At 43.2% G+C, this 15223-nt stretch overlaps 1 long non-coding RNA gene across 2 annotated transcripts; it reads right to left on the reverse strand.

The window, feature by feature from the left end:
- Window positions 1–3152: 3152 nt before the first annotated feature.
- Window positions 3153–13362, reverse strand: LOC132012922 (uncharacterized). 2 transcript variants are annotated; one of them, XR_009402811.1, is made up of 4 exons: window positions 13274–13362; window positions 12997–13133; window positions 6025–6202; window positions 3153–3300 (listed from the first exon to the last, which is right to left on the reverse strand). It is a non-coding gene; the product is annotated as an uncharacterized LOC132012922 (long non-coding RNA). The 2 variants fall into 2 exon arrangements; XR_009402810.1 differs by lacking the exon at window positions 3153–3300 and having other exon boundaries at window positions 5872–6202.
- Between the last annotated feature and the right edge of the window lie 1861 nt (window positions 13363–15223).

The raw sequence follows: 15223 nt of genomic DNA on the forward strand, positions 1-15223 counted from the left end.
GGGAAGCCCTTCCCTCTGCTGGTGCTTCAATCCTAACAGATAATCTGAGTCTTATTAAAAAGAGAACACAGGGACGCCTGGATGACTCTGTCCACTGGGTGTCTGACTCTGACTCTTGATTTCAGCTCAGGTTATGATCTCAGGGTCGTGAGATCAAGCCCCATGTCAGGATCCAGACTGAGTGTGGAGGCTGCTTAGGATTCTCTCTCTCCTGCTTCTCCCTCTCCTCCTCCACACTGTTTGTGCATCCCTTCTCTCTCTCTCTCTCTCAAATAAAATCTTAAAAAATAAGTAAAAAATAAAAATAAAATCTTAAAAAAAAAAAAAAAAAGAGGTACCTGCTTTTCTGACTGAGCAGACCTGCCCTCCCACCCTCGCCCCTCCACCACCAGGGAATTTTCTTCAAGCAGCAATGAGGTAATCTTCAGCAATGAGGTAATGGGCCTTCTGCATCTCCCAATCCTCCAAATAAGACCCCCTGCCTTCCTGGAAGGAAAGGTGACTTTGCCTGAAGCAAATCTTTGTTCCCCTTTGCTAATACCTTCCTTGCCCTACCCCCCTTCCAATAAAAACCTTCTATTTTGTAAAACTCTTGGAGGTACCCCTCTAATTGCTGGATACTACCCAGTTCAGAAGTTGCAGAGTAAAGCCAATTAGATTTTCAAATTTATTCAGTTGGTTTTTTGTTTTTCAATAGTCTGAACCTTGAAAAACAGGGCAGCCAGAGGCTCTGTTTACAAACAGCCTTGTTTTATGTCTCTGGGCTTAGCATATTCCTCTACGGATTGTTATTTGACTTGTTTTTTCACTTTGTGTTTTAAAAAAAATTAAATTTACAGGGCACCGGGTGTCTCAGGTTAAGCATCTGCCTTCAGCTCAGGTCATTATCTCAGGGTTCTGGGATCAAGCTCATATCAAGCTCTTCGCTCAGCAGGGAGCCTGCTTCCCCCCTCTCTCTCTGCCTGCCTCTCTGCCTTCTTGTGATCTATGTCTGTCAAATAAATAAATTAAATCTTTTTTAAAAATTTAAATTTACATTTAAATTTTAATTAAAAATTTAAACATACATGAAAGTAGACAAAATGGGTGCGCATTTACCTCCTCTGCCAGATTCTACAGTTACCAACCTTTTGCCTTAGCTTTATTTGTCTCTTTCCAGCATAAATATTAGTAGTGCTCTCTTTCACTCCCCAAACTCCTGCTTTGGGCAACTAAATGTAGTATCTGATCCTAGACTAGGTCTTGCACTGGGGGAAAAAATGCTATTAAGAACCTCTTTGAGGGGCACCTGGGTGGCTCAGTGGGATTAAGCCTCTGCCTTTGGCTGGGGTCTTGATCTCAGGGTTCTGGGATCAAGGCCTACATCAGGCTCTCTGCTCAGCAGAAGGGAGTCTGCTTCCCCCTCTCTCTCTGCCTACCTCTCTGCCTACTTATAATCTCTCTCCCTCTGTCAAATAAATAAATCTTAAAAAAAAAAAACAAAAAACACCTCTTTGCAGGGTGCCCTGGGTGGCTAAGTCATTAAGTGCCTGCCTTCGACTCAGGCTCGCTGCTCAGGGAAAAGCCTGCTTCTCCCTCTCCCTTCGCCCCTCCCCCTGCTTGTGTTCCTTCTCTGTCAAATAAATAAAATCTTAAAAAAAAAAAAAAAAAAGAACATCTTTTGTGGGGGGCTGGGTGGTTCAGTGAGTGAGGTGGCTGCCTTTGACTCAGGTCATAATCTCAGGGTCCCAGGACCCACTGAGAAAGAGGTTGAAAGTAAATAGGGAAAATGTTGAAATAGGTGACTCTGAATAAAAGATATAGGAGTATCCTTGTATTATTTGTATTCTTGCAACTTTTCTGTATGCTTGGAATTTTTTCTATTAAAATTTACCAAGACTTACATTAGCCAACGAAACAAGAACTCTAGTATGGATGATCCATTATTTGGCCACCCTGCCTAACATTCACTTAAGTCTAAAATGGCCAACGTCAAGGGTACCTGAGTGGTGCAGGCGGTGAAGCATCTGCCTGCGGCTCAGGTCATGATCCCAGAGTCCTGGGATCCACCGAATCCCACATCAGGCAACTTGCTCAGCGGGGAGTCTGCTTCTCCTTCTCCCTCTGTCCCTCCCCACCATGATTGTGCTCTCTGGCTCTCTCTATTGCTCTGTCAAAAAAATATAAATGAATGAATGAATGAACAAACAAATACAATGGCCACTGCGGGTTTGAACCGGAGGCAGGTCCTGGGATTCCAGGGCTTAAAGTGTTGCAGTCTCAAAATTTGGTGTTGCTTTTCTGCCTGACAGACATTTGCCTCTGTATGAAAGGCTACAGAAAATATTCATAAAAACATCTTCCATTATTGTGCTACCATGATGGAGCCCTAGAGCAGGGGCAGCAGGGGTAGAGACAACTGGACGTGGCCCCTGTCGAAGGAGGCTCCTGGTAGTTGGGGACCATCCTGATGCGATGGGACTCTGCTGCCCCAGGTCCAGCCTGGCCAGTGGGCCTCTAGAGGCCAGGATAGCCACCAGGGTCTAGGTGCCAGCCTGCAGCTGTCTCCTACCTGGGGTGACCCTATACATCACAGACAGGACACTGCTGAGCACTGGGATGAAATAGAATAAGAACCGACCACTCACAGCCCTCGCCATCACCTTGGCTTCTCCTAAAGGGGTCTAGGGTCTACGAGTATTCTGTGGTCCAAAAAATGATCTGGAAGATTCCCACCCCATCACTCCTTTTTTTTTTTTTTTTTAGGATTTTATTTATTTATTTGTCAGAGAGAGAGAGAGTGCATACAAGAGCACACAAGCAGGGGCAGCAGCAGGCAAGGGGAGAAGCAGGCTCCCCGCTGAGCAAGGAGCCCGATTGTGGAACTCGACCCCAGGATCCTGGAATCATGGCCTGAGCTGAAGGCAGACATCCAACTGACTGTGCCACCCAGGTGTCCCCACTCCTTTTTGCTTATCCCACTATGGGTAGGGATTTAACATACTGAGGCGCCTGTGATCAGCTTACTGGGTGACGTTGGACAAGCATCTCCACCTCTCTGTCTCTGTTTCCTCCTCTGTAAAATGGGAATAATAATAGTACTTCATGGGGTGGCTCTGAGGATTAATGAGTTACACACACAGCAATTTTTAAAAATTTATTTACTGGGGTGCCTGGGTGGCTCAGTGGGTTAAAGTCTCTGCCTTCAGCTTGGGTCATGGTCCCGGGGTCCTGGGATAGAGCACTGCATCGGGCTCTCTCCTCAGCAGGGAGTCTGCTTCCTCCTCTCTCTCTGCTTGCCTCTCTGCCTACTTGCGATCTCTGTCAAATAAATAAAATCTTTAAAAATACATATATATATATAATGCTATATATATATCCTTAAAAAAAATTTATTTACTTATTTGAGAGAAAGTGAGACTGTGCTGTGTGAAGGCTCAGGGAGGGGGTAGAGGGAGAGAGAAACCTAAGCAGACTCTGTGCTGAGCACAGAACCCAACTTGGGGCTCGATCTCATGACCTGAAATTGCAACTGGAGCCGAAACCAAGAGTCAGATGCTTAGCTGACTGTGCCACCCAAACCTGCTCACTTTCCAAAGAGCTAGACATCTTCCATCCAGTATCATTATGTCCTAGCTTGTCTGCATTCGTTAGTGGTCATATTCTGTACATGTAATAAATTTTTATACCCTTAAAAAAAAAAAAGAAGGATGCGCAAAAGGCCGAGAAAAAGATTAAGGTGGAAAGATTACAGGAAGGGAGTGTGTGGTGTTTTTAAATACAAAGAAATAGATCTTCAAGGACAGACGGCAAACTCCTAACGGTACCTTGGGGGGCAGCAGGAACAGGGAGAGAAGAGACATAGGCTTCTACATCTTATTTGTATAGGTGTCAGCATTCTTCAAAAAAATTTAATGACAAGCATGGACTATGATAACAAGTAATTTTTTCAAATACCAGTCAGCCCACTGAGCACAGGATGAAAATGGGTTTATAATTAACACAGGAAAAGTTTTCCTTAAACTTTCGCCGGAGGGCTTGGAATTTCCAACAGGGCACCAGCAAGGGGCTTATTCTCAGCAGGGTTTTCAGTTAAGAAGATTCCCCTTGCCATGCCCACAGCCCACCCCCCTTCCAGCAGTGACTGACAGAAGACTGAAAGACGTGTTGCCTAGCCCACGGACTGCCCATGAATGGAGGTGATGCTAGGATTATCTGGAGAATCCTTCTCCAGGGTCCTTTTTTTTCCCCCCAATATTTTATTTATTGATTGACTGATTAATTGATTGATTTGACAGAGAGAGACACACAGCGAGAGAGGGAACACAAGCGGGGAGTGGGAGAGGGAGAAGCAGGCTTCCTGCTGAGCAGGGAGCCTGATGTGGGACTCTGTCCCAGGACCCTGGGACCATGACCTGAGTCGAAGGCAGATGCTTAACTGACTAGCTACCCAGGTGCCCCCTTCTCCATGGTCTTGCCAAAGGAATCTCTGCATTTTCTGGTAAGGGCTGGACTAGCTGCGTGCCAACCCAGAATGGGTGAGATTTGAAATTTGGGGTCATCTTGAATGATTTAGAGCAACAGCTCTGGGGAGGAGGGAGCCCAAGATTCTCCATTTCTAATCAGCTCCCTGGCCCACAGCCTCACTTGAGCAGGGAGGGTCTGGAGTACTTGACCTAGAGGCCCTCTACCCTCCTGAATGTGCTCCTTTAGATCCACAGCCTGTCGATATTCATTCAACTTTGCTTGCCACACGATCCCTGGTGCCCTAAGTGTGAGCTCAACCACCGTGTGCCTTACTCTTGGTTGACACCAGAGTCACGGTGCTGGAGACAACTTCATTATGGTACTGGTGTCAGCTTCCCAGAGTGAGCCCTCTCATCCCATACCAAGCCCCACAGAGGGGCCAGGTGGGGAACGGGGGTGGAGCACAGCCCTCCCCCCCTCACCTTCCACAAAGTGTCCTTGCTGCCTAGGCAAGCATACATTTCTCAACCTGCCCATGAAACCAGTTTCCCCAGATCCTTGCAAGATGGTTCCTACCTAATGGGTGTGCCTCCCCCATCCAGTTGTGGAACAAAAAACATCTGTCAAGAATTGAAAAATGAGAATAGATGTTGTTGAATGTACATGAGCAATCATATTCTGCTACTTTTCTGTATGTTGAAAATTCATTATAATTTCTTTAAAATTTAGTGCCTGGGTGGCTCAGTCAGTTAGGCATCCAACTCTTGGTTTTAGCTTGGGTTGTGATCTCCAGGTCCCATGATCAAGTGCCCTTACCCGACCCTGGGGTCAAGCTCCAAGCTCAGCTTAGAATCTGCTTAAGACTTTCTCTCCCTCTCCCTCTGCCCAGCCACTCACACCCCCACACTCACACACACTCTTAATTAAATCAATTGATTGGAAATAAAGCAGTTTCTTCTCTGGAGTGCCTTGCTGGCTCAACCAGTAGAGCATGCAACTTCATCTCAGGGTTGTAAGATCAAGCCCCACGATGGGTGGAGCAATTACTTAAAAGACTAAAATAAATCTTAAAAAATAAATAAATAAAGCAGTTTGTTCTCAAACTCGGTGACCTTAGAAGTACGTATATAGGAAAAGTCCTGTAGTTCATTATCAGTAATGACAAATTTAAAAGTCTGCACAACTACAAAATCCTAAATGCCTGTGTGAGGGTGGAAAAATTTTCCTTTTACCCTTCTAAATTATTTGGCTAGTCTAATAATTCAATTGACGTTAAAGCAGACATAAGGCATAAGGCAGTTCATAAGTTAAGTTGGTAAATCACCCTATCCTACTGGACAAGTCTCTTAGTTCAGAGAATAGGCCAGTTCAATTAAAGAGCTGTGTCTCATTTTAGGAGGCAGAAATGCAGGCAGACTCCCAAAGTTAGTTCCATGGTGCAAGCAATTAGGTATTTAATAAGAAGCATTTCTATGGAAACAAAAGAAAAACAACACTTAATGACTGGAGAAAATTACACTCCCAGTTTCTGAGTTCTAAAGGCAGCCAGTCGAGATTTCTAGATATCTGGCTCCTAACCTCTTCAGATGGAGTAAGGAAGGGCAGCAGCAACCTGCTAGATTTTTCTGGTTGGCAGTTTGAATGTCTCTGGTGATCCTTCTGTGACACGGAGGCATTAAGGTTGTCCATACATGAGCTATTGTGGTGATTTCTTTGAAGTTTTATCAAGTTGTCCAGCTCTAGCTTGTTTACCTGGCTTTGGGGAAAGAGCAGTTTTAGTTCTCAATGATTCCAAGTCAGAGAGGTCAATAAAGTAGAAGACTATGTAGGGTGCCTGGCTGGCTCAGTTGGTAGAGAGTGAGACTCTTGATCTTGGGGCCGAGAGTCCGAACTCCCTGCTGGGTGTAGAGATTACTTAAAAATAAAATTTTTTTAAAAAGATTTTATTTATTTGACAGACAGAGATCACAAATAGGCAGAGAGGCAGGCAGAGAGAGAGAGAAGGGAAGCAGGCACCTCACCGAGCAGAGAACCTGATGCAGGTCTTTATCCTAAGACCCTGGGATCATGACCTGAGTGGAAGGCAGAGGCTTTAACCCACTGAGCCACCCAGGCGCCCCAAAAATAAAATATTAAAAAAAAATTCCTCATGTACATTAACTGTCAGAAAATTGGAAATGTTAGTTTGAAGAGCCATAGTCAAATATTAGAGGAAACTAGAATTCAGGACCAGGACCAGTTTACATGTAGAAACAAAACCTGAAAGACAATTAGCAGGACTAGAATCTGATATCCACAAGGACTACAGTTTCCATTGAAACATAATTTTCTTTGAGAGCTACCCATTTCTACCAAAGACAACCACAGTAAGACTAATCTGTTTACAAATTAAGTCTAGTTTGAAAAACTTGGCCTGATGACTTACTTAAGTGGTGTGAGAATAATGATTAACCATACAGGTTCTATCAAATCTGCTTTGCTGGAACTCTTCTTTTCTTTTTTAAATATATTTTTTTAAGATTTTACCTATCAGGTGCTTGGGTGGCTCAGTGGGTTAAGCCGCTGCCTTCGGCTCAGGTCATGATCTCAGGGTCCTGGGATCGAGTCCCACATCAGGCTCTCTGCTCAGCGGAGAGCCTGCTTCCCTCTCTCTGCCTGCCTCGTCTACTTGTGATCTCTCTGTGTCAAATAAATAAATAAAATCTTAAAAAAAAAAAAAAAAGATTTTATCTATCTATTTATTTATTTATTTTTAATGCTTTTATTTATTTATTTGACAGAGAGAGAGATCACAAGTAGGCAGAGAGGCCGGCAGAGAGAGAAGGGAAGCAGGCTCTCCGCCAAGCAGAGAGCCCGATGTGGGGCCCGATTCCAGGCCCAAGCTGAAGGCAGAGGCCTTAACCCACTGAGCCACCCAGGTATCCCAAGATTTTACTTATTTATTTGATAGACAGAGATCACAAGTAGGCAGAGAGGCAGGCAGAGAGAAAGGAAGAAGCCGACTCCCTGCAGAGCAGAGAGCCCGATGCAGGGGCTCCATCTCAGAACCCTGGGATCATGACCTGAGCTGAAGGCAGACGTCCAACTTATTGAGCCCCCCAGGCACCCCAGCTGGGAACTTTTCATAAGGAATCTCATATTGGACTTTTAAAAGCTTCTCGAGGCTAAGAAGCCACCACCAGACTTTGCCTGTAATATGTATAGATTTGAGCGAATTTTTTTTCTCCTGAGGTCCCCAAAGTATCCTAAGGTTCCTGAGCCTGCCAGAAAGTGACCTTCTTTACTTACCTGGTAAAACTGCTGGAAACCCCATAAGCAGGGTACCAGGCCATTTTTTCCAAGGGCCATTATTGGCTCTAAGTCAGCATTAGTTCCTTAAAGCTGTTTGATCATATCTGAATTGATGTATTTTATTCTCAAATATGACATCGCAGTGAAAGTCTCAGTAATATAACCAATGTTTCCAATTATACCTGTTACAAGGGAGAACAGATTCTTACTGAACTTGAGGAAATAAATATACTGTTGTAAAGAATATTTGCTGAGTTTCCCAATTCGGGAGGGATCAGGCAGGGAGAAAAAGTCTCTTGTTTACAGAGACATACTTTACCAAATTGCTGTAAGTCATAGTTAACTTAAGAAAAAAGACTCTCTGTCTACTTGTGATCTCTGTCAAATAAATAAATAAAATATTTTTAAAAAAGAAAAAGAAAAAAGAGAAAAAAATTCTCCTTAAATCTGGAAAAAAACAGATCATTAAAGAACCAGTAATATTTCAAAGAAAAAGTCATAAAAAATTATAATCATCCTCTCAGTTCCTTCAGTCTCATTCTAATTTCTGTTCTGCTTGAATTCAGTTTTTCCTTTAGTTCTAGAAATTTGTAGTCAGTTCAGTCTTATGATCTTAAAGTTATCAGAAACCTATCTTCGTCAAAGTCCTTTCCATGAATTTCCTTGAGGAGGAAGCACTTTTGCAAGAGCACTTTTGCAAAAGCATCAGAGTAAAACAGTAACTGTGTAAATGGCTAAGGTGTATAAATGACCATGGTTAAAAATCTGAGGAGAGGAGTATCTGGGTGGCTCAGTCAGTTAAGCATCTACCCCAGGGTCCTGGGATCAAGCCCCACATTGGGCTCCCAGCACAGTGGGGAGTCTGCTTGTCTTTCTCCCTCTGTCCCTCTTCCTGATCATGCTCCTGCTCCCTTGACAAAATGCCTCATTACATCCCTCTTACGAAACCCATCTTACTTTCTTTGCATATAGGGTTGTTTCCCTTACTATTTCTGTTTGTTTGTTTGTTTTTTTAAGATTTTATTTATTTATTTGACAAACAGAGATCACAAGTAGGCAGAGAGGCAGGCAGAGAGAGAGGAGGAAGCAGGCTCCCTGCTGAGCAGAGAGCCTGATGTGGGGCTTGATCCCAGGACCCTGAGACAATGACCTGAGCTGAAAGCAGAGGCTTTAACCCACTGAGCCACCAGGCGCCCTCTCCTATTTTTTTTTTTCAAGATTTTTTGATTTTTAGATAATCTTTACACCCGATGCAGGGCTCGAACTCATGACCCCAAGATCAAGAGTCTCACGCACCACCAACTACACCAGTCAGACACCCCTATTTCTCATTTCTCATAGTTTTTTTTTTTTTTTTTTTGGATTCTATTTATTTGACAGAGAGAGAGATCACAAGTAGACAGAGAGGCAGGCAGGGAGAGAGGGAAGAAGCACACTCCCCACCGAGCAGAGAGCCCGATGTGGGGCTTGATTCCAGGACCCTGAAACCATGACCTGAGCGGAAGGCAGAGGCTTAACCCACTGAGCCACCCAGGTGCCCCTATTTCTCATAGTTTTAATGTCATTTATCAGAATCATTAACCCTTAGAAATTGTTACCCCTTAGTAAAACCTAAGACGCAAATTGTTATACTAGCGTTCTTTAGACTGGCAAATTTATAAATACATTTCATAATTTCTGAAAGCATATACTTTTTTTATAGTACAATTTTCCAATGTAGTACAAACACATCCAAACATCTTTTAGCTTCTCTATAATAAGAAGCAAAATGTAGATAAACCCATGTTCAGTAATTAATGTTTCAAGATTTTATCTAACTTGGAAACGATCTAGATATTCAATCAATTTCTATTACTTAACTTAGTAAAACTCCAATGGTGGAAATTATCAAATGATTTTGGAAGGTCTGAGTTTTTTGCCTTTTTCTTTTTTTTAGATTTATTTATTTATTTGGGAGAAAGAGGTAGCACAAGCAGGAGGGCAGAGGGGGAGGGAAAGAATCTCAGGCAGGACTCTGTACTGAGCCCAGTTCATGGCTCAACCTCATGACCTGAGCTGAAACCAATTGTTGGACATTCAGCCAACTATGCCAGGTGCCTCTGATTTGGGAAGGTATTTTTAAGGATACACGGCATAAAACATAATAATGGCTGAAAAATTCACCTAAAAGTTCTTATTCCAATTACATCTATCTAAGTCACTGGTTCCCAACAATTATGCTTAGACTACCCACAAGAACTTTCTGAGGCGTTAGATAGAGTTAGCCTTCATCCCAAGCTGTTTTTCTTGCTGACAAATTTTGTAACAGAGATATCATGAATTTTTTTTTTAAATATTTTATTTATTTATTTGACAGAGAGATTACAAGTAGGCAGAGAGGCAGGCAGAGAGAGAGAGGAGGAAGCAGGCTCCCTGCTGAGCAGAGAGCCGGATGCGGGACCCTGAGATCATGACCTGAGCCAAGGCAGCAGCTTAACCCACTGAGCCACCCAGGCACCCATGAATTTTTTTTTTTTTTAAGATTTTATTTATTTATCAGAGAGAGAGGGCGAGAGAGCAAGCACAGGCAGACAGGATGGCAGGCAGAGGCAGAGGGAGAGGCAGGCTCCCCGCCGAGCAAGGAGCCCGATGCGGGACTCGATCCCAGGATGCTGGGATCACGACCCGAGCCGAAGGCAGCTGCTTAACCAACTGAGCCACCCAGGCGTCCCTCATGAATTTCTTTTTTTTAAGATTTTATTTATTTATTTGACAGAGAGAGAGACACACACAGTGAGAGAAGGAACACAACAAGGGGAGAGGGAGAGGGAAAGCATGCTTCCCGTTGAGCAGGGAGCTTGATGTGGAGCTCTGTCCCAGGACCCTGCAATCATGACCTGAGCCAAAGGCAGATACTTAATGACTAAGCCACCCAGGTGCCCCAAATTTTTTTGACTAGAAAACCCAGGTAGAATAAAAGTTGCATGTCTGGATTATATTTAATACTGAGATTGTGAAAACATGTCTTTTTTTTTTTTTTTTTTTAGATTTATTTTTTTATGGGGTGCCTGGGTGGCTCAGTCATTAAGCATCTGCCTTCGGCCCTGGTCCGGATCCCAGAGTCCTGGGATGGAGCCCCACGTCAGACTCTCTGCTTAGCCGGAAGCCTGCTTTTCCCTCTCCCACTCCCCCTGGTTGTGTTCCTCTCTCTCTGTAGCTCTCTCTGTCAAATAAATAAAATCTTTTTTAAAAAAATATTTTTTTATTTATTTGAGAAAGAGAGGGAGCGCATGATCAAGGAGAGGGGCAGAAGGAGAAGGAGAGAGACACGCTCAAGCAGACTCCCTACGTGGCCTGGAGCAGGATCCCGGACTCTGAGATATGACCTGAGCAGGAATCAATAGTTGGCTACTCGAACTGACTGAGCCACCCAGGCACCCCTGAGGACATGTCTGTTTTAATTAAACCAATCAACTTGTTGTTGTTGTTTTAAAGATTTTATGTATTTATGTTCACTCCCTGAACAGTATTTTTAGGATTGCCTAGGAGAAATTCTGGTCATCTGTTTACTCCGTGAGGGGGGGGGGGGGTTTCCTCTGGGAGCCTTCTGGCTTGTCTATTAACTACGTATAATCACAGGTAGAAAAAACACCCCTTAGCGGCTAAGCAAGGTTCATGTGAGTGGGGTGTGAATGTCCGATGATCTTTCTAACTCTTCTCTAAATTTGGTAGGATATGCTGGAAATGGAGGTAAAAGGATGTTATTCTTTAAAGTTCTGCTATGTGTTTCCGTTTGCAAGAATTCTTTGTGGTGGGGCACCTGGGTGGGCTCAGTGGGTTAAAGCCTCTGCCTTCAGCTCAGGTCATGATCTCAGGGTCCTGGGATGGAGCCCCGCATCAGGCTATCTGCTCTGCAGGGAGTCTGCTTCCACCTCTCTCCCTCTGCCTGCCTCTCTGCCTACTTGTGATCTCTGTCAAAAAAAAACAAAATAAAATATTAAAAAAAAAAAAAAGAATTCTTTGTGGTCAGGATCCAGGACAGTCCTACAAAAGACACTGCATAGGAAGACCTAAGGCAGGCAGAGCCTGATTACAAAGCCCTGGAGTGTAGGAGGAGTTGGAAGAAACATGGAAGTGAGCCCTGCCCCACCCCCAACCGTTCTTCTCCAAAATTCACTTCTTAGTCCTTAGCATTTACATAGGTAACCAGTACTACGGGCCTGGAGATCAAGTCAGGACGCTTTCCACAAATCTCAAAGGAAAAGGGGAAGCTGGAACAGGAAGGCGGGGCAGGATTTTGAGAAGGGGAATTTACCTTGAATGTGGGCGTTAATTTTTGTTCTAAGTCTAATTTCTGTACTTTCATCTTGCTAAGGGAGTCTCTGAGCCTAGAAGTTATACTCCTTTGTGTCCCTTTTTATAGGGACAAAAAAAAAATTGTTTTTTTTTTTTTCATAGGTATCAATAAGACAATTGTTAGATGAGAGCTCTCTAAATTTTCTATTCTAAATACAGCCTGTTCAGAGGATGTGTTATCTGGCCATTGACAAGTAAGGATTTTATATTAATCTCAATAGTGACTCACACCAATTAAATCTTTTTACGGTTTAGCCACGGATGCAAGAAGCATTCCAAAAGAGGGTGCTGAGGATGCAGTCCTCAGAAGATCCGGAAAGTTCGCTCCCATAATTAGCCTAAGAAAGCCAAGACCTTCAATGTCACAAGCAGTAAGAATGGTGGCTCTGGTCTCCTGTGAGAACGTGAGACACCTCCAGTCCCAGACCTGCCATCTGGGACTCTTCCATCACCATCACCAACAAGGGTCCCTTATGGACCAGAACCCCTTAAGACAAATTCCCCTGAGAATTGGCTCAGTCAGACAAAGACAGGGCTGTTTTTTGGATCTGGAACCTACTGGGCTCTATGCCAATGCATGCCAGTACATGCCTCTTCCAGTGAGAATATTCTCCCTGGTCATAAAGCCAAGCTCTCAAGACATGGGATGGGAGGAAAGGAAAAAGCTCATGTGGGGCTACGATTCTCCTTCTCATGGCAAAGGACACAAAGGATAGAGACCAAAGGAAACAATGACTATCTCGGTAGACCTGAGAGTACTCATAACAAATCTTTACCAGAGTCCCCATACTCAAGGAACTACTTTACACAAACATTTTCTCCTGCTAATCTGAATTTAGAAAAAGGAAAGAAGACTCCCCACGCTCGCTTCCACTGGATTCTACAGGTGGAGCTCCAGGAGACTGATCTGGTAAGAATTCTTACCTTCTCTCAGCAGCAGCCTCCCTGGAGGAAGCTGTATCCAGCCAGCGAATGTCCCTTTGCAGGTCACCAAACTGTCAGGGGGTGCCGGGGGGAGAATTTTTCCTTCTTTCTTTCTAGGTTCTTTGGCTGCTCTAATACTTCAGTTGACATAAAAACAGATTAATAGGAGAAAAAGAAAAATTGTTATTTTATTTTTAAAAAGAAATTTATTTATTTATGTACGGGGGGTCCCCATAAAAATATGAGACCCAGAGGCAGTCAGGCAATGGAGACTCACATGCCATCCTGAGCTGAGGAAAGAGATGGGGCTGAGGCTTCAAAGGGGAGGAGGGCAATTTGCAGGAAGATGAGAAGAGCAGATGTTTCCTAGGCAGATGTTGGCCCTACCATGTGGGTCTTTCAGATTAAAAAAAAAAAAAAAAAAAGTTATCTCTGGTAATAACTCTCTTTCTGGGCCAGGCTCGCCAGGCTCCCCATCTAAATTCTTTTAGACAATTAAGGGAGAGGTAAAAGTTTTCCTTGAGTCTGCAGAGACTTGATTGCCTTCAGCTCAAAATAATCTTCATGCCAAAGTGGCACATTTTGGGGTGGCATATTCTGTTCCCCTTCACCTAAAAAAGGTACAGAAATTGCTATCTTCAACTCATTTCCTCTTATAGTCAGACCTTGTTGTAATTCCAAGTTTTATAAAGTAGCCATGTAGCTGTTTGGAAGATTCTGGAACAAAGGGCAGTGTGCTAATCAGTGGGGAGTTCTGCATCTGCCAGACTATTTTTTTTTCATCATAACTACTGGACTTTTACACCAGGAACTTTTCTAAGGCCTTTCAATGTATAAACTCATTTAATTCACCAACCCTATGAGAGTTATTACTGTTATTTCCATTCATGAGAGGAAAATGAGCACAAAGAAAGTGATTTGTCCAGACATACAGCCAATGAGGGTAAAGCCCAGGCAGTTGAAATGCCATACAAAGTACAGTAGTTCTCACACTGAGGCTGGACTTCAAGGCACTGGCTCCCATCACAGACATACACACCTTCCGTTCAAGAGTCTTGTGACTTACAGCCACACAAGGAGTATCGTTCAGCCACAAAAAGGAATGGGGATATGGATACATGCTACAACCTTAGAGAATTTTAAAAAATTATGCTAAATGAAATAAGTCAGACACAAGAGCACACATTTTGGATTCTGTTTATATGAAATGTCCATAATAGGTAAATCTGTAGAAACAGAAAGCAGATTACTGGTGGGGCTGGCAGAAGGGGCAGATGATAAATGAGTGCTAATGAGTCTAGGGTCTCTTTTGGGGTGATGAAGTACTCTGAAATTTGTGTGGATGATCGTGCAACTTTATGAATATATTTTAAAACTACTGAATTACATCACTTTTTTTTTTTAGATTTTATTTATTTATTTGACAGAGAGGGATCACAAGTAAACAGAGAGGCAAGCAGAGAGAGAGAGGAGGAAGCAGGCTCCCCACTGAGCAGAGAGCCTGATGCGGGGCACCTGCTTCCTCCTCTCGCTCTCTGCCTGTCTCTCTGCCTACTTGTGACCTCTGTCTGTCAAATAAATAAATAAAATATTAAAAAAAAAATAAGTTGCATGCTCTACTGACTGAGCATGTTGTATTGACTGAGTTATATATTTTAAAGGGGTAAATTTTATGGTATGTTATATGTAAAAAACAAAACAAAATACTGGTCTAATGAGAAGAATATTTAACAATTTAGTAAAGCAAAGCTGGAGAAGAGTAGTAGAATACACCACCCCAAATATGCCACATTGGCATAAGGATTATTTTGAGTAGAAGGCAATTAAGAAACAGATACCAGAAAAACTCTCTGCCCTCCTCTTATTTGCCTAAAAGCAAGACATAAGTTTACAGAAATGTCCCCACTCCCCTCTCTACCAGGAAGGACGGAAGTCAGTCACCAGAGAAAACTCTAGACCCTTATCAGCCTGGAGATGGCACCAGAGGAGCCTAAGTAACAAACCTTGTCTACCATTACTTCCCTATATACATTCTTTCTCACAACTTGCCTCCCTAGAAACTCAAAAGTCCTTTTCCTTTGTCGTGTCACTTCTCTAAAAATGTATTGTTCTTTTGTTAATATGCTATAATAAGCCCAATTCTAATCACTCCTTTGAGTTACTCATCACTGGGTGCTCCCTTGTGTATGTGTGATGCACTTTTTAATAAACTTGTTTGGGGTGCCTG

The sequence above is a fragment of the Mustela nigripes genome, chromosome 3, assembly GCF_022355385.1.
Source record: "Mustela nigripes isolate SB6536 chromosome 3, MUSNIG.SB6536, whole genome shotgun sequence".
Lineage (NCBI taxonomy): Eukaryota > Metazoa > Chordata > Mammalia > Carnivora > Mustelidae > Mustela > Mustela nigripes.